Below are 18,893 nucleotides of genomic sequence, written 5' to 3'. Positions count from 1 at the left end.
AACTTTAAAAAAAGAAAAGAAAAAAAATCAAACCTTTATTTTTAGAAATTTTTATTTACTCCATGAAGCTGATTAACGCAAATCACTCTAAATTTCATAAAATGTAACCCTACTTTCAACAAAAAACACATTTTTTCACGCGCAGTGGCACCGCCCAAACAGTTTGCCGCACAATTTAAAAACAAAAACTCTCAATTTAAATAATGAATGAAATCTGTTTTTATACCCTCCTTATAAGAATAACATCTGTAATCATTCAACTATAGTAACTAATTCAACACAATTAAAGAAAAGTTTAAATTTAACAATTTAAATTCAAAATAAAACGTTCTGAATTACTCACCTGAAACAAGACCGATGCATCAGGTAGATTGTGTTTAGACAGCGTAAAGTAAGGAATTCAACGATATTTGCAGGTTTCGCCCCAACATAGCCCGAGGCTAGACGCTCCAATCAGAAGATAGAACAGATTTATATTAAATTGTAACTCGCTTTTATTACATAACGGGGGTTGGAAAACTTATTTTTCACCCTCCGATCTAACGGCAAGGGGTTTATGTTTATATGTTCACCTGTCAAACTGACCACGGTCAAGACCCGAGAGTGTCAATGTACCGCGCTGCTTGCCGCGTTTTTTCTTTTTCGATTTCGACAAGTTGGCAGGTAAACACAACTTGTGCGACGATCGCAGCGCCATCAGTTGAGGTAAACGTGAACTTCAAAAATATGACAATTCATTGAGGAGAAAATAAAGTAAAGGGGTTTTCTAACCCCCTCTGATTTAATGAACCCCCTCTGAAATAATTATGTTTCATTTTAAGCTGAAAACGATTATTAAATAATTATGTTTTCTTTTTAGAGGGAGACGATAAGTAATTTTGTTTCATTTCTAACGGAAGACGATAAATAATTTTGTTTTATTTCTAGCGGAAGATGATTATTAAATAATTATGTTTTATTGTTAGCGGAAACAAGAAAAAAAAAGTAACATACGCTATTTAAAAAATTAACGATAATGATATCGCGTATCGTTAAATAAATAATTAATGATAGCAATGATAATTTATGGTCAAAAACGTAACATTGATCGTCTGCGAAAAAAAAAAAAAAAAGTTATATATATACACGATTCTCCCTTTTAAATAGTTTTAAACAGTTACTTTCTTAATAAATCCAGATTAGAAAAACCATTTAATTAGCTTCGAAGATTGTATAATGAATTTTTTTATTTTTTATGTGATTTCAGTTCTAAATTTACTAATTTATTTTTTACATTCGTTAAGTGCAGTTCCTTCCCTTACTTTCTCTCCATCTGGAACCATCATAAACTGGAAATCACATAGTTATTGTAGCTAAATTTATCTAAGGTTGAAATTTTTAGTTATGTCAGGTTAATTAATTTTTTAAATTTTATCCATTATTTTCTATTTAAAGATTTTCTTTTTTGACAAAACAAGATGGCATTATAGAAAAATACGATTATAAAAGGTCAAAAGTATTTATTTATTAAATTATTCTTCCATTGTATTATATATGTTACAGACTGAGCCAGACATTTTGAATTTATCTTTTTAGCACTAGCAAGGAGCAGCTTAATCATATCGTATTTGCAGCTATCAATATTCAACTGTTTTGTTTTGTAATATTAAACCCAACCCAGAAGACAAGGAAACTCTTATATCAAGGAAACTTGCCTTTTGTTAGAATTTATGAAGTAATTAACTCACATCTGCGTTGCACGGAAAGGAAAACTCCTAAGATCTCTGTCGGTTAACTAGATGGCAACTGGTTTCTAACACATAATCCGAATTTTCTAAGTACATATTTTGCATGCAAACTAAAAAATTTGAGAGATTCGCGAATTCGGAAAGTCTTTTGACCAAAAGCAGAAATAGTCGAAATGCGACCAAAAATTATCTTACTTAAATTATAGTACATTATATACGTAGTTTTATGAATCATTAAAGTTTTTTTTTATCACTTTGAGAATTCCAAAAATGTCATATCCATCCAAAAATATTCGTAACAACAAGTACTATCAGATTTTTTTAGTTACTTATGAGAAAGCTGTTTTATATGAAAAATAAAAAAAATGAATAAAAATAGATTTAAAATTAATTAAGGCTTCAATTGCAAAGCTAAGAAAATCAAAATTAAAAAGTGTTATACCAGAAAATGGATACGTGAATGAATTGTTTAAAAACTTTGAAGTATACTTTATTCATTATCCTCGGAAATAATAATCCGAACTTATTGAGAAATGCCCAAAAATCTGATTCTGATCATCTTTCACGAACCTTTTATCACAAAACATAATTTTTCTCGTCAATATTGCAGTTTTTGTTTTATATAATTTATTATTTTTGATTTTATTAGTTCCGAAAGGATTTCTTTTTTGAATTAGCATGGATGACTTGAACGATAGCGTATGGCGTACGTATACTTTTTAAGTACGAATTTTAAACTAAATTAGTTTTAACACAAGCTAATACTTTTTTTATTATTCTTTGCATCTTTTATGATTAATAGGAGTGATTGATTAATTGCTTGCAAGTACATTAGAAAGGCAACTTGCCAGCTTTCAAAAATATATAGTAATTAAAAATATTAGTAAATATTAGTAAATGACCATGCTTATACGCTTGACAAGGAAAAATAAAGAATATACCTAACTTTTATTTCTTGTTCTGAAGCTTTCAGTTGGCAAAATCTGTTAATCCCCATTTCAAATGACAACGTCATGGAAGTTTTAGTTTGCATTAAATCTGCCCTCTTACGTAAATTTAAGATATATTTGAGGTTGTTTTGAGATATAAATGAGGTATATTTGAGTTTGCTGAGAAAACAATCATAAAAATTATACCTCATAAAGGTTGCAATTGAGGTGTACGAGGTTGTTTTACATACAATTCAGCTCAGTTTGAGGTTGTTTAAAATTCACTTCAAATCAACCAGTTACCAGGCTGATTGAGGTAATTTTCAAGGTATACAGGCTGTTTTTCTTACAGATTATAACAAAAAAAGGTATTTATGAGGTATAAAAAATGTACGTCATTTAAATTAAAAAGAGTGAGGTATTTATTGAGGTATATAAAGTCATTTTATTCATATATAAGCTTATTTTGAGGTTGTTTTAAATTCAATTCATATCAACCAGACTGATGAGGTGATTTCTAAGGTATACCATGTTGTCTTTCTGACACTTGTAACAAAAGATGTATTTATGAGGTATAAAAGAATTTACCTTATTTCAACTAAAAAGAGTGAAGTATTTATTGAGATGTATGAAGTCATTATATTTATACCTAAGCTTATTTTGAGGTTGTTCAAAATACATCTCATATTAACTAGTTCACTTCCCAGAGCTCCGTGTGGGCCAGCGAAATGGCATGTGTGTTGACAATCGAAAGTCTTTGAGAAACTCGGTAAGGACGTTTATTGATTTAGTTTTATCACTTTTAATCAAACATAATTCAATTTTCAAACTTAAATTTAATTATTTTTGTTTTAAAGACGCGTCCAGATGGTTTAAATAATTAATGTCGGAAGATATTCTTAGAAGTTATTGTTGTAGGCTTAGCAATAAGGGAGAACAATTGGAATGTTTCTCGTCGTTGCATAGGTTAACGTTATCAGTGAATCGTTCGAACAGGTTACGCACAGTATATTTTATTGTTTGCCATTTATTCAAATATAACTATTATTCTATTTAGATTAAATGTATATGTTTTACCTTAGCACTATGCAAGCTGATTAATTGAATAAAATGTCCACAAATTCTCTTATAAATAAATCATTAAAAAGTGAAAATTTTTAAAATAGCTATTTTGCTTTGAAATTCTACTACAGCTATATGGTGATCGTTTGCTTGGACAATTTTATGTATATGCAAAGTTTATATTGATGTTTCTGAGTGAAAATATGTATAATAACACTGCATTCTAAATTTGATTAACATGCGAATTATTAGTAATACAGAGCTTATCCACAAGTAGTACCGGGATATTGCTGAGATGATCTAGGCTGTATATAGCACATGTTCAGCAAAGAGGATGAAGTTGCTACTTACCTTTTCCTGGGAAATAGTTCAGAATTTATACCAAGAATAAAACGTAATCTCTCATACTAAACTACTGAATTTATGTAATTGTTGATAACAATAGTTTGTCTGATATTTGATAGTTCAGAACTAGTAACTGTACTAGCTCACTTTTTTATGTTTGATCACAAACTGTTATTTTTCACTACATATTACTTTTTCGCAATTTACCCATGCTTATTATTTTATAAGCAGATTGTTATGACCAATTCGAATACTAAGCATAATTAAATAAAACCCGATTTCAAATTTATATGATAATTTGTTTCAAGGTTCCGAGGTTTTATTCAGCTGCGTATAGTTCATTACTTAAATTAGCAAATTTCAGAAATCTTAAATTTTGTAGAAATAAGTCAGTATTTTTTCTTATGTCATTTTAATTCTGAATCGAATAAAATCAATGGCAAATAAAAGCATTTATTGTTTGAAAATTACATAATTTATTTTTTAATTTCACCCTAAGAGATATGTTTTATTATTTAAGCAAATGATTGTAGCCACCATATATGGCAGTACTTTTACTTTCGTTACTTGTACCGCTGGTACAAGTAAAAAGTACGTACTTTTGCTTGTACTTCGTTACTTTTTAAATTTAGTACTTTTACTTGTACTTTCGTTACTTTTTTAGGGAAAAAATTAAAAGTATTTGTAACGGAAATATCGAATGAAATCGTTACTTTTTTCTTTTTTCTAAAACTCGGTAAGCTTTCTTAAAAGAAAAAAAAAGAAAAAAGCTGTGAATAAATACCTTCTGTTTCAACTTATACTGTACATTCAATTATTTTTTACTAGCTCAAAGATCACAAAGCTATCTGAAACCCCGTGTTTGCTTTGTTTATATTTTCTAAAGAGTAAAACAATTTTAAATCAATGGTAATTTAAATAAATAAAAATAATAAACTAAAAATTAAAATCAATAGATAAAATTTCTTTTTCGTGCAAATCCATAAAAAGTTTGATTTTAAAATTATATTATACGATTATATTATAAAATTATATTATGATATTCTTCCAAATTTAAAAATAAATTAATATCCATAACTTTCAAAATTAAAAATAATTAAATAAATAACAACAATTTTGCAAAAACATTAACGAACATAAGAATATTATTCAATAAAATTTTAGGTTACTTTGAATTTTCGATTTCCTAGAAATGTACTTTTAAATCGTTACTTTTTTTGTTTAGTACTTGTACTTTTTACTCGTTACTTTTTAAAATAAGAACTTTTTACTTTTCACTCGTTACTTTTTTTAAAAATACTTGTACTTTTACTCGTTACTTTTTAAAAGTAACGTTGCCATATATGGTAGCCACTAACATTTAATTTTATTCTGCTCGGTATTATAAGTTACACAGGAAATCTTTTACTCGACCTCTTTTAAAAGCATTACTTCAAATCATTTTCTTTAGACATTTTCCTCTCATAAAATTGCTCACAACTTTAAAACAAATGCTCCTTATCAGCTTGTGGTTAGTTTTATTCGACTGGGTGTAAGAAATGCATAAAAATTGGTACCTAACTTTAAAATTTTATGTTATTAAATTATTGTTGATTCACGATTGCATTGATTAAAATAACTATTTTTTGCGAAACTGACAAAAAGTGACTTTTTCTGACAAAAAGTTTAAAATTATTGTCCAATCTTATTGAGTTTTTATTAAGGTTTGAAAGAAAAAAGAAAGAAAATCTAATTATTAAACTTATAAGTACCGTAATGAAAGATGTAGGTTCAATTATGAGAAAATAAAAGGTGTTAAAATTTCCTATTAAGATTGGAATTATATATTTGAATTTCTATAAAGTTTGTTAGTGGTAGTACTGTCTTCGATGTACTTTATTTCGTGTTACCTGTCACACTTTTTAAATGCTTTTAGTTACAAGGATTGAATAGAAATGACAGAAGTGGAACTCCATTTATCTGAAGAAAAAAAATTAATTTCCTCCAGTCAATTTAAATCATGAAAAAAACAATTTCTAACATTTTAAAACCTGCCGCTATTATTGTAAATATGATTTTCATTTTTGTTATTATTTTTCTCTTTTAGGTTCCAATACTTCCAAGTTTCAACAGAGGGACAGAATTAATATTAAAAATAATTTTGTTGGTTTGTAATAAAACTGAAATTTTAGTTTTAAATAAAAGTATTTTGAATATACAGCTGTCTAATTATTTAAATTCGCAGTTTTATAGCTTTAAAAATTCAAGCACCTTTGACATCTACCTTATAAAAATGTGAGTTCCCACAAATAATTTTTTTAGCTGTGGAATTCGGATAAGTGTCATTTCAAGATAAGTTAATTGAATCTATTAAAATCACAGAAGAATTATGTATTTGAAACTTCATTTTATAACTTAACAAAATAATCAATTACTTCCGAAGGTGAAATATCGATATTACAAACTTCAGGTTGAAGAATGACGATCTCTACTAGTGAAAAAAAAAGGAAAGGTATAAACTTTATTCTTTATATAATATTAATAATATTGACGTTCAAAATTTAAAAAAAAAAACTAAACGGACCGTATGACACCTGATGTTTGTGATTTATTACCTTTGCAAGAATTAAAAAAAGCAACTTTATATTGAACTATAAAATCCTGAAGTGTAAAATGTTGCATCTTAGGTTGATAAATGAATACCTCTAAAAATACAAAACTTTATACTTGAACTCCTAATGAAGAACATGGAACATCTCACGTTAATAAAAAATAACCTTTCTAAAGTGTCAAAAAGTACACTTGAAGTTGATTTATTATAAACGGAAGAATAAAATGGAATACCCCAGGTAGATAAATAAATACCTCAAAAACAATATAAATCCACCCTTAAGGTTGAAAAATAATAACTTAAAATAGAACATCGAACACCTCACGTTCATAAAAAACAATCTACCCAACGGCCGAAAAATACACTTGAGGTTGATGTATAATAACTTGATGTGCAAAATGACGCACCTTAAATTGATAAAAAAAAAAAAAAATGCCTCTACAAGCATAGAAATATATACTCGAGGTTGAAGTATAATAACGTGAGGTAGAATATAAAACACCTCACGTTAGTAAAAAATTACCTTTCCAACTGTCAAAAAAATACACTTGAGATGGATCAAAAATGACCTGAAGTGTTAAATGAAACACCTTAGGTTATTGAGTAAATACTTCCACGAGTGTAAAAAAGTATACTTCAAGTTGATAAGTAGGTTGAAAACGAAACATCTTATCTACCTCTCCACAGATATAAGATGAAACACCTCAGGTTGATACATATATCCCACTGGAAGTATATTTAAGGTATATTTGAGGTAAATTTTGAGGAGCACATTTACACCCTTTTCAACTTAACGGCATATTTAAATAACAACCTCCTTCTTACCTTTGAAAAATACCTCGAATTTTCCGTAAGGGTCGTCTATTACATATTTCTTAACCCCATGGCTTTTTAGTCTGCTGCAAAATTTTTTCCCACTCGCATGTTGACTGCTTATTACCAAATGCACTTGAAAGAGTCTCAAGGGATAGAGCATTCGCCTCCCAATGAGGTGTACGAATACCGGCGGTGGCTGATTGATCTGAATTCAACTTCAGGCTCAAACCCATAACTGTGCTGACTCAAAATATCATCAGGGGTAGACGGATCATAGGTTAGAGTACCCTTGTCATCAGACTAACCGTGGGACGTTTTCGTGGTTTTCCATGGCTACTTTGTCCCAATGCTTAATCCAAGAGCTCCCTTGTCTTCTGGGTTGGGTTCAAAATGACAAGGCTACGGAGCTGAACATTGATAGTCATAAACACAGAATTAGGTCGGCAGTTCAACGCTGGTTATAAATAAATACGATGCACTTTAATTCTTCTTTCACTCCGAAAATACTCAAAGATTGTCATCTATAAGATCTGTAGAATTAAAAGAATTGGCCAAAATAAGTTGTTGTTGTCGTCGGCCATTGAGGCAGCGGGGGAGCAACTGCTCTTGTTTTCTAGTGCTGCCATCTATGGCCAAAAATTCAACTTTTGCAACATCCGTACGACATACTCGTTTACAGGACGGCCCCACTCATTCAACCACATATCGTAATTTTGATCTGAACTAGAGAACGATCAATCTCCAAATCAATACCACCAGAGGCATTGATTTGTTATGGGAACATGGAAGACTTTGCGACCTGATAGATTTTACGTGCACCAATCACCATTTACTACACGGGGAATCTTCAGCCGGCTGGATTCGAACTCCCGTTCTCACAAACGTTCCTTGCCAACCAGACTATTCTGGCCGGCAGAATAAATTAATATTGTTAAGTTAAAATTAGAACTTTGCCGAAAATTCTTGACCATTTTTTTTTTTCAATTACACTTAGAATTTTGTCTCACTAATTTCTTCAACTGCGGAGCTGTAGTATAAGAAAAATATGCTAGGGATCTTTTATTAACATATGATATAATATGATTTCCTTGTTTCAGGTTAATGTTATGAATTACTGATAATATAGAAGATTTATTATTACATTAAAAGGCTTTGAATGAGACGCTTGGTTTCAGTATAGAAAGATGAATAGCAGACTGCTATTTTAGTAAAGTAAAAGTAGTAGTTACGTCGTTCTAGAGATGCATAATGAGTTATTGGCTATGTTCAGAACCTCCTTGAAAATGATCGGACTTGCCATCACAATCCACTGCTTAGGTGATAGTTACCTCCGCTTTGGTAGCCCGACGACCTGCGGGAGCAGTCGAGCACTTTATGGTAGAATGGTTCAACAAAGAGCAATACCGTGCACCTCTGTCTCTTCACAGGCTGATCAAAGTGGTCAAGCACCCGCTGTCTTTGAATCGTGCTTTACAGTCAGTTCACTGTGGAACCAATACATTTCAGAACTAGTTCTCTCAATTTCATTTAAATATCTCTTTTATAATGATCTCTCATTGAATTTTGAGTTCAACGAAAAGAACTGGGAAAAATTCTCCTTTATATGCGTTATGAATCATATCATATGGGGGAAGAAAAAAAACATCAAGTCAACAGCAATTTCGAAATTTTATTTTGCAATTTTTTAAACAGCCACAAAAGTTTTAAGAGATAGATACACTTAAGTCAAAGTGTATTAGCTTTTAAAGGGAATTTTCTAACCACTCTCTCCCACAATAAAATGATGGAAGGTGGTTGCTCTATGAGGTTACCGTTATTGACTTCAAAATTGTTATCGAAGGTACATGATTTTTCGCAAATGATTTTAATTTTAGTTAGTGTCCTTTTCTAGGGGCGGAAATGCCACTTCTGTTGGTGTCATGAAAAGATGGATCCATGAATAAAATTTAGCGTCATTAAAAATAATCCCAATTAATATAATTATGTGCAAAAACAAATTTACCAATTATGAATGATAAAGTTATTTTAAATAAATAAACAATTATGTTTTTTGTTTAAGTTTGCATTTAATTTTATATTATTATAAAATATTTAGCTTTAAAAGGTGAGAAGAGGTTTGTGTAGAGATGTGAATCATTGATAGCTGAAGTGAATCATTGATAGCATCGTCTTTAGTGCACTCTGTTTGCAACACGAGGTTGTATCGTCAAAAAGAGCTATCTAAATAAGAGCCTTTCACAAATAATTTGACTACATTTTAATCTACTTATTTGTTTTGCTAAATTTTTTGTGTTTATATTTTTTCATGTTTACTTATTTGACCTTCTCTGCATTTGGTGCAGGTGATTTCCCGGTTGCTGGGAGAGGTTTTAATGGTCTCTTTTAAAAGTTTTCTTCAACACAAATTCTATGAGAAAAATTACGTGTCTCCCAAAAGTTATCGTAAATAGAGGTGGTCCTTCCTGGAGATTTCATTGTACATTGATTATGTATTCAAAAATGGAATAAAAAATGAATTTTTCATGTGTGACTAAACTGGAACTTCCATTTCGAAAAATGAATAATGTGTAAATTTAATATATGAATGAAAGTTTAAACGAAATAAAAATGAAAATCTAAAAATATTACAGATACAGAATTTTGCAGACAATTACTTTATTTACTAGTGCAAATTTTGAAAAAAGAAAGTAATAATGGAAAAATTGAAATAATTTGTGTATGTTAAAATTGTTTATAATGTTTTAAGTAATAACAACTGGAATTTTAACCAAAATTTAATACAGACAAAACATCATTGTTTATGAAATAACCTTTTAACCAAATAACAAGGTACATGAAAAGATTAATCTAAGAAGTGGTGTTGATGTAACGACTTGTAGGGACACTAATTAACATGAAAATTAATGAAAATATAAGATACAATATCTTCAAACAAAATACAAGTTCAATATCTGTCTTTTTTTTAAAGAAGGGTTTTTAAAAAATCAAAAACATATGCTATAATAAAAACAGAATTATCATAAATCGTGTCTTGTTGAATTCGACAATTAATTCATTCAAACAATACTAAACAAGTTTAACTAAATCATATTAAATTTATTTACGAAATTTAAATCCAAAAAGGCATGAAAATTAACAGCCACTTCAAAAAAATGCAAAATATCTGCAAAATTTACAAATATGAGATTTATAATATTTACACAACTTCAATTTGTCCTGAATCATTTCTACAAAATAAATTGTAAATATATTTTTTAGACAAAACAGAAAAGACATAATTTTCTAGTTGCTTTAAATAAATTTCATATATATATTTTAAACAGTTATTGATATAGTTAATCTATTTATGAATTCCAAGTCCAAAAAGGCATTTAAAATAACAATTTTAAAAGAATGTAGAATATCTCTAAAAAGTAATTAACACAAAATTTATAAATCTCACGTAGCTTGTTGAAAAGTTTAATCCGTTGCATTTCCACAAAATGAGTTCCCATTAATTTAATTTTTTCAGACAAAGCAGAAAAGTCATGTTTTTCCAGTTATTTCAAAAAATTTCAATGCAAGATTTAAAATTTTTTTCTTAAACAGTTATTGATGTAGTAAATTTATTTATGAACTCTAAGATGGCATGTAAAATACCAACTATATCAAAAGAATATAAAATATCTTCAAAGTTTATCAATATAAAATTTATAGTAGTGTAGACGGCGTGTAGAAAATATTTAATCTACATCATTTCTATAAAGAGTATTGTCAAATACTTCTATTTTATTTCAGACAAAACAGGAAAGACATCATTTATCTGTTCTTTTTTTAAATTAAGAAAATTTGTTGCTATGTCTGGCTTCTCTTGTTTAAAGATTTTCCATTGTTCAGAATTTTCAATAAATTCGATATTTTTAACAATAAAGTCTGAAGCATAACACTGTGCCATTTCATGCTTACAAAATAAACCAAAAACATTTTCTAGTGTAAATGAACGATTAATGAAATCAACGCAAATCGTTTCTAAATCCTTCATTCCATATTTAGTAGCAGCACCAAGAAGGTCACATGCTGATTGGAAAGTGAAATGTGGAGTCTTACCAGAGTAAATATAAAGTAAAACATCTCTAAAAACAGTAGGGTCCATGTTACTAATATTAAGTCTGGCTTTTTGGGGATTTTTCAGTAATATTTCAGAAAAAAGAGAAGATCTGACAATAAGAATATTTTTATGAGCAGGAAATTCGTCAGGACCACATTCTATGACTAAATCTGAAAATTTCTGGTTGCAAAACAGATTCTTGAAATCGTGCGATAATGTATTCAATGCTTGGGGTACTGGCAAATTTTGGAATTGGGGTGCTGGTTGAATTTGTGAAAATTGCAATAAATGAACCTCTAACTCCCCCTTAACACATAGTGTACATTTACCGGAAAACATCTTTTGAGTTTTCAATTTGAAATTAACCTCTTTTTTACATACACGTTTGCCTTCCGTTGAGCATACTTCCTTTGTATCCAGATTAATAAATTGCAGTTGAAAGCGAATGCGGACATTAGGATGATGTTTATCTCGTTCAAAAAATAAAAAAGGAGCATATGATTCCTTGTTCGGTGATTTAGCAATTTTTAAACACCAGAAGTTGTCCATAATGTAACCTATATCTTTTTTAATACATTGTTCATGACGAGGATCACAAAAAGTAGGGGAAACAAAATCTATAGGAATCTTGCCAGAAAGCATAAGGAGACTGAATTATTTACGAAAAGTTATAACAGCAACTGGCTCTGCTTGTTCAATAAAATTTGAAGTTTGAACTTTTTACGCAATAAATATTTATTTACGTTTTTTAATACTTCTTTCTACCCATTCTAAGTATTGTATATTATAGATTCTATAAAACCGGTGTCGCTTTCTCCGATCGCTGATTGGAGAGTTTTTCACAAGGGCATCCATTTCACCAATCAGTCTCTAATTCTCTTTCTATGGTGGTTGGAAGTGCGTAAATTATATCTAGTGAAAATAAAGCTTGAAAATATTCGATATTTGGTCAATTTAGGAATTGGTAACTGGGCGGAGTGAGCTTGACGCTAGCTTTTATCCATCAATCTTTTTATAACCCTACATTGATTGACCCTACAAACTTTTTCGCCAAAGCAATTGGCGTTGTTTAAACAAAAGCTATTGTTAGAGGAAGCCATTTTCTGTATTAGACTGCGCGGGATTTCATATTTTATCATCATGAAAGTTTTAATTACAGGTAATTCTTATTAATTAAAGATTTATAATATTAGTGTACGTTTCATAGCAGTATATTAAAAAAATTACATGAAATTTAAGAAAGATTAATGAATTTTATTAAATATCTGTGAATACCACGCTTTTGATTTTGAAGTAAATAGTTTGTAAAATGTATGTATTTTAAGAAAATCGTTATAAAAAAATTCATTTATCAAAGTTTTTCTCTGCTTCCTTAGAAATCCTTTGTTTGATCTGTCGAAAATGTGTGAAGCAGCTTAGTAATGAAATTTCATTTAGTTAAATTACTTGATTTATGTTTATTTTAGTGACATAATACAGAGGTATCTTTTTTTTCTAGGAAATATATTGCTAATTAAAATTTATTTTATATAGAAAGTTTAATATTGAATTTTCTTAAAAATAGTGAAGAGTTTTTGATCATGTCTAAAATAATTTGTTTCAATTTTATTGTAAACTAATCTAAAAACAAATTCTGAGAGAAATGGAACAAAATTAGATAATATTTATCATTTTCATTCACAGTTACTGCATTCATTATTATTCTTTTAGGTTGTCTTAACTATTGAATAAATTATGAGCATGCATACTTTCAATAAAAAATTTTATTCTGTAGGTGTATCACATTTATGTGCAAATCAATTTGTACTCAATAATTTGTTTTATTTAAAATAAATAATACAAATACTATACTAAATTAGAAGATAATTCAGATTAGCAAGTTATCTTAAATTTAAGTTATCTTTATTGGATATTAATATGAAATTGAATTTTTTCAATTATTTAACTTCTCAAACTATATCTATAATTGTATTTTTTTCATTATCCTAAGATTTTTGACAGTTTACGTATAAATGGACAATGTAAAGCAAACCTTTCATATTTCTTCTTTCTCTTCATAAAATACAAACTAATAAAATACTTTGTTATTTTTTTTTTATTAGGTGATTCCCTGGAGAAGTATTTAGCTAATTACTTAAATGCTGAATGAAAATGGGATATCGATGTTTGCACACCCTGGAATCGGTGTGGACAAATTAAGTATGCAGTTGTGAAGGAACGATAGTGTTTTTGTCTTAATTCATGTTGGTAAGTTAAAAAGTAATTTATTTACATATTCAATGATTATGTATCTAAACCATTTGTTGGCATTGTTTGTATCTTGTGTTACTATTCTAATTCAGATACTGATTTATTTATTTTTTAATATTACTTATGGTTGTGCTATAAAAAAATAATTTATTTTGCTTTTTTTAAAAATAAAGGAACTAATGATGTGCAATTGGGTACAATGCCCAACTTTAAAAAACTGGCTTTTGTGGTTAATAAAATTTGTGGGGTTATTGGGGAGATTTTGTTTAGTGATCTGTGGAAGAATAATTCAGGGCAGCCAGCCGCCAGTCTAAAAAAAAGTGAAGAGAACTCGGAAGGTATAACTCGTAACCACCCCCGAGCAACTGTCGACATGTATTTTTTTTTATTTGTTTGTTATTAAATTTGCAAGTTTAAAATCTGTTGAACACCATGGCGATTGTAGTTGTCGCGGCGGATCACAATACAGAAATATTCCTGAGTTGTTTTTCTCGAACGAAGAGTTTAGAAATTTCTCTTGCTAAAAGATCAGCATATGCATCCACATTTTGTTGATATTGAAAATGTCACTGTAAAGCAATTCAATGAAGATGAAGTAATTAAAACTTTGTGAATTTTACTTGGGCTAATGTTCTGTGAATCAGCTTTATCTGTGGATGAATGTATTGGTTAAGATCACATACATTTAAACTGCCTGGGCCATATTCAACTGGCAAGCATCTTTGAAGAATGCTAAAAAAAGGAAGTGTATTTATATACTAATTATATGAAAATATTGTAATCTTGTCTTGACATTTAGCCAGATAACCAGAACTCATCCCATACAAATAAGAAAGAGTAGTCATGGTCAGAAATATGTTTAGAAGAAATTTGGGTCCGTTAACAAACTATTCACAAAATATCTTCTCATAAAAACGGACATTTCACAAAATAATTTATCTTTTACTCAGGCCCTTCACAAATTCGTTTATCTTCATTATTGTTTTGTTAATCGAATAAACCCTTCCCAGGAGAGGGGGGAGAATGTCAGATGTAAACGAAATAAATTTTGTCTTCGGCAGACGCTTCTTCCTTTATTCGTCCGAAATGAATATTCTGCGTTCAGCGGTATAGGCAAAATACCAAATATTTGTATGTTGCATCGCTAATTTAGTAGCAGCAATTGCTGTTTATTTTTTAAATTTTAATTATAATTTTACAATGTTGGGAACTCCTTGAAAAAGTTTTTTTTTTGCAATAACAGACCCTATTTGCACAAATTCACAAAAGCAGGACCCTGGTTGAAAGAATGTGACTTAACGTTTATTTTATATTCACAAATTACGAGTAATTTTTTCTCAATTTTGCAAATACGGACCTTTCACAAAATGTCTGGACAGATCCCTGACAGTACTTGAACAGATTTAGTACTATGATACTGTAAAGAAAAATATTCAGAATGTATTCAGTAGAGAGTGTTTTTTTTTCTAATATTCTTATCTGTGCTACTTTACACAATGCAGAAAAATGTTTAGATGCAATAGAATATTTTATGACTAGTTCTCTCTCTCAATGATTCTGGTTCTACCCTTAAAGGACAGAGGGAAGATTGTTTAGAGCATTGTCCCTGAATTATAAATTCTCTTCCACTTTAAACGCCTTTGGTAAAATATACTAAATGAATAATGCTAATAACGCTAATGAATAATGCCCATTGCTATTTCAAAATAGCAATGGGTATATTGTTCAACACTAAAAGAGATTATAAAAAATTTCCGATTGCACGGAGATTAATCTAATTCTATTCTTTGTTAGCTTAAATGAGATGTAGACTCAACAGAAGCTAATACGAGTGTCTCAGTTAGTATCTTTCTGTATTATTACTATAATGTTTTTTGTTTTGATTATTCAGAGAATTGTATATTATTAACAGTGGCATTTACCAGAGTTTTTTTCCCCAACTGTATTGTCAGAGTATGGATTGTTTACTGTTAGTACAGCACTGTTTATAAATTATTACAGTGGTAATAAAATAATTAAAGTCAGAATGAATTAAATGATCTTTTAATGTTTATCAGTATTTGTCTTTAATCAAACCCTGGTTAAGAAAAAGACGGTGCCCTTCCAGTTAGCATATTCCTCATTTTATTAATAAAATTAATAATATATATTTTTTTAATTTGATTATTTCAAAAATATTTATTACTTTTGTTTTTATCAGTGGCATTTATTGCATTCTAAATAAAAACTAATTTAATGTTTGATCTAGATACTAATAAGTTTAGAAAATTAATTTATGATTTTATTTTTTATTCTTGAAAAAAGTTTAGAAAATAATATTCATTAAAGAACTGGTGATGTCGACAGAATTTAGATGATTAGATACTAAAAAACTGGGAGCAGTGCAATCAAACCTGAACAATAGACAAACACATCAACATGTACTGGCTCATCAATAAAAGTCAGCGTGGGGATAACACAACATGCACATTCCATGATCCATCATGAACTCGTGCCTTTAAGAAGCCTACGTGGCTGTCTCTAGGGTAAACAGTTACTCAACAGTGCACACACCAACTGAACAATTGGCTGTGGGGTCATTTATGTTGTGTAAAGAAATTATAAAAAAATCTGTCCTGTGACTAACTATTAAATGCTGTGATGTCCTGTGATTGTCTTGTTCTTAAAGCCATTAGTCTTTATGTGTAAACCCTTATTGATGCTGCAATAGAAATATTAAATAATATTAATCAGACACTTCCCCTCTCTTTCAGATGTAAGTAGACTAAATTGGGGATCTGCAAAAAGAATTTAAAAGAAAAAATCGAGCAACAAACCTAACGTTGCAATAATTTACACTCCTTTTTTATGTCTTGATTTTAAAGTGACATATGTGTCAAATCCCCGAGTATGAGTTTGAGTGATGCTTCCACCCAAAAGAGTTGTGAGACCACTCTGAAAGTGTCGCAAGTATGCCATATGCATGGAAAAAGATGGATATGCCAGGTTTAATAATTATTATTTTTTTTCTGTTAATCTGTGCTTATAACTTAAAACGTATACTTCTGTGCTAAATGTTCTTTCACTCTGTAATTCAAATTGATTCAAACTAATGTATGCAATCCTTTATTAGATTCACAAGTTGAAGAGTTGTGCTTTTATCTAGAAGAGTTGTGCTTTTATCTATATACTTAACCATTGGTTGAAATCTTAAAAAGGTATCTTGATTACAATATTAATTTGAAGCTTGAATCAACTTGTTCTCTTCTAGCTTTTGCCTGGATTCTACTGATGATTCATGTTTGTCCCGGGGAATAGTCTCACAGCATTGTCTGCTTAAAGCTTTTCTGTGAGATATGTTTACCAGGACTCGATTTTCTACAATGGTTTATGCAGATTCTCATTTAGTTTGAAGAATATCTCTGTACCGTAACAAGATAACATTTCAGTCATTGATTTTGCTATATGTATTAAATATAATTGTATATTTTTAAAATTCATAAAAATAATTAAGCTCTTTATTTTCTGGCACGGTTGTCAGTTATTAATATAACTGAAGTCTTTGATTGGATTCTGATCCACTGTAGAATTTTAAGGTAACATGATTTCTATTTTTTTATCTAGAAAAATGCTTTTATTTTACAGCTGACTAAGCAGACCATAGCGTAGCTGCCAACCATTCAGAATTTTTTGGGATTTGTTCCTGATCTTTAAATCCAATCTGATATTTTTATAAAAAATCTGGATTTTCATAAAATTTTTGATTTTAAACCAATCCTTTTTTCTGATCGCCAAAAGCACGCATCCTGTGATTATTGTGCTAAAGTAATTAGTAATTAGTAGCTTTTTATTGGAAAATATTTTTCCAATAGCTGTCTGTTGCTGATTATTTCACTAAATTATTATTTTTGGATTTTTTTTTTTGTAGTATTTAAACACTTGCATCAGAAATATTTGTTTATGATGTAGATTATTATTTACCTGTGTTTTATGCAGATAAATAATTGTTAACTGTGTTTTATGCAGATAAATTACCTGTGTTTTATGCAGTGCAGATAAATAATTATATATTAATAGGTAATGTTTGTTTTTAATATATTATACCGGTATTCCTAATTATAAAATATTAATATTATAAGTTTCCCACAAAAGATAGCATTTATAGTTTTGTTTTACTAATTTACATATTTAACTATATGTCTATTAATGTTATGATTTAATAGTTACATTTTTATCTTACTCTCGTAATTAGTGCATATAATTTTGTCGCATATAGTGTTCCTAATTTTTGATTCCTAAGGTTGGCAGCTATGCAATAGTTATAAAGAAAGACTTAACTGCTTTTTTTCTCAGGATGATGCCACTAGTAGTGGTCATAGACCTTATATGATTGCATCTGCAAGCACCTTCATAGAGTCAAGCTAGCTACCATATTCTGTCTATTGTGTAAGAATAAAAACAAATATACGTGCTTCAAATTCTCAGATCCAACTTGAATAAAATTTTTTTTTCCTATTTTATACTTTTTACATATGCTGTACTCTTACCACTAAAAATAAATATATTCAAAAGAAAATATATCTCATTTATTTATTCTTTCTTGAAGATGTATATCAAGAGAAAGATACTATTTTATAGTACATATGTATCCAAGGTGCTACTACTTTAACGCTGCAACTATTTCAATTTAAATTAATCTCAAGTTAGAATTTAATGCTACTATATTTAATTAAAATTTTGAAAATACGTCCAATAGTACGTTTAGAAGTCATTTGACTAAAATATTGATAAGTATTGAACAAGAGCTAGCTCTTGACCTGAGAAAAAAACCAGAGTTTTGGGAAACGAAAAGCGTTAGTTAACTTACTTTTAACGAACTAATTTTTATAACTGTAATTCAACTTTTTTTTATTTTCAACTAGCTGAATATTCACTCTTCGAACAGGATTAATAAAATTAAAAAAACAATATCTCGGTACTGAACAACCCAATGAAATCGTGGACAAAACTGAACGGTATATACTGGCAAAATTAATAAGCAAAAACATAACAAAACCTGTTTTTTGTAGTTCAGCCCATTAAAATTAAGATTAACTGTATTCAGCATT

The 18,893-nt window shown here is 29.2% G+C and overlaps 1 protein-coding gene and 1 long non-coding RNA gene across 3 annotated transcripts in view; one reads left to right on the top strand and one right to left on the bottom strand.

The window, feature by feature from the left end:
* The window catches only part of Mcr (macroglobulin complement-related), a 132,206-nt gene extending 124,637 nt beyond the window's left edge, over nt 1-7,569 (bottom strand). The window contains exon 1 of one of the 2 annotated variants that reach the window (XM_087160811.1): nt 7,479-7,569. The gene's annotated coding sequence lies outside the window, so the exon portion shown is untranslated. Of the gene's footprint in view, nt 1-343; nt 688-7,478 lie in introns of those variants that run through there. The other variant, XM_087160812.1, reaches the window with a different exon arrangement.
* A 4,992-nt stretch (nt 7,570-12,561) lies between these two features.
* Nucleotides 12,562-17,609, top strand: LOC147810816 (uncharacterized). The gene is made up of 3 exons (XR_015432970.1): nt 12,562-12,715; nt 13,659-16,791; nt 17,057-17,609. It is a non-coding gene; the product is annotated as an uncharacterized LOC147810816 (long non-coding RNA).
* The last annotated feature ends 1,284 nt before the right edge of the window (nt 17,610-18,893 follow it).

This window comes from Parasteatoda tepidariorum, chromosome 4, assembly GCF_982258835.1.
Source record: "Parasteatoda tepidariorum strain Cologne lab strain chromosome 4, Ptep-v5.0, whole genome shotgun sequence".
Classification (NCBI taxonomy): Eukaryota; Metazoa; Arthropoda; class Arachnida; order Araneae; family Theridiidae; genus Parasteatoda; species Parasteatoda tepidariorum.
This window is presented reverse-complemented; position numbering and strand designations above follow the sequence as displayed.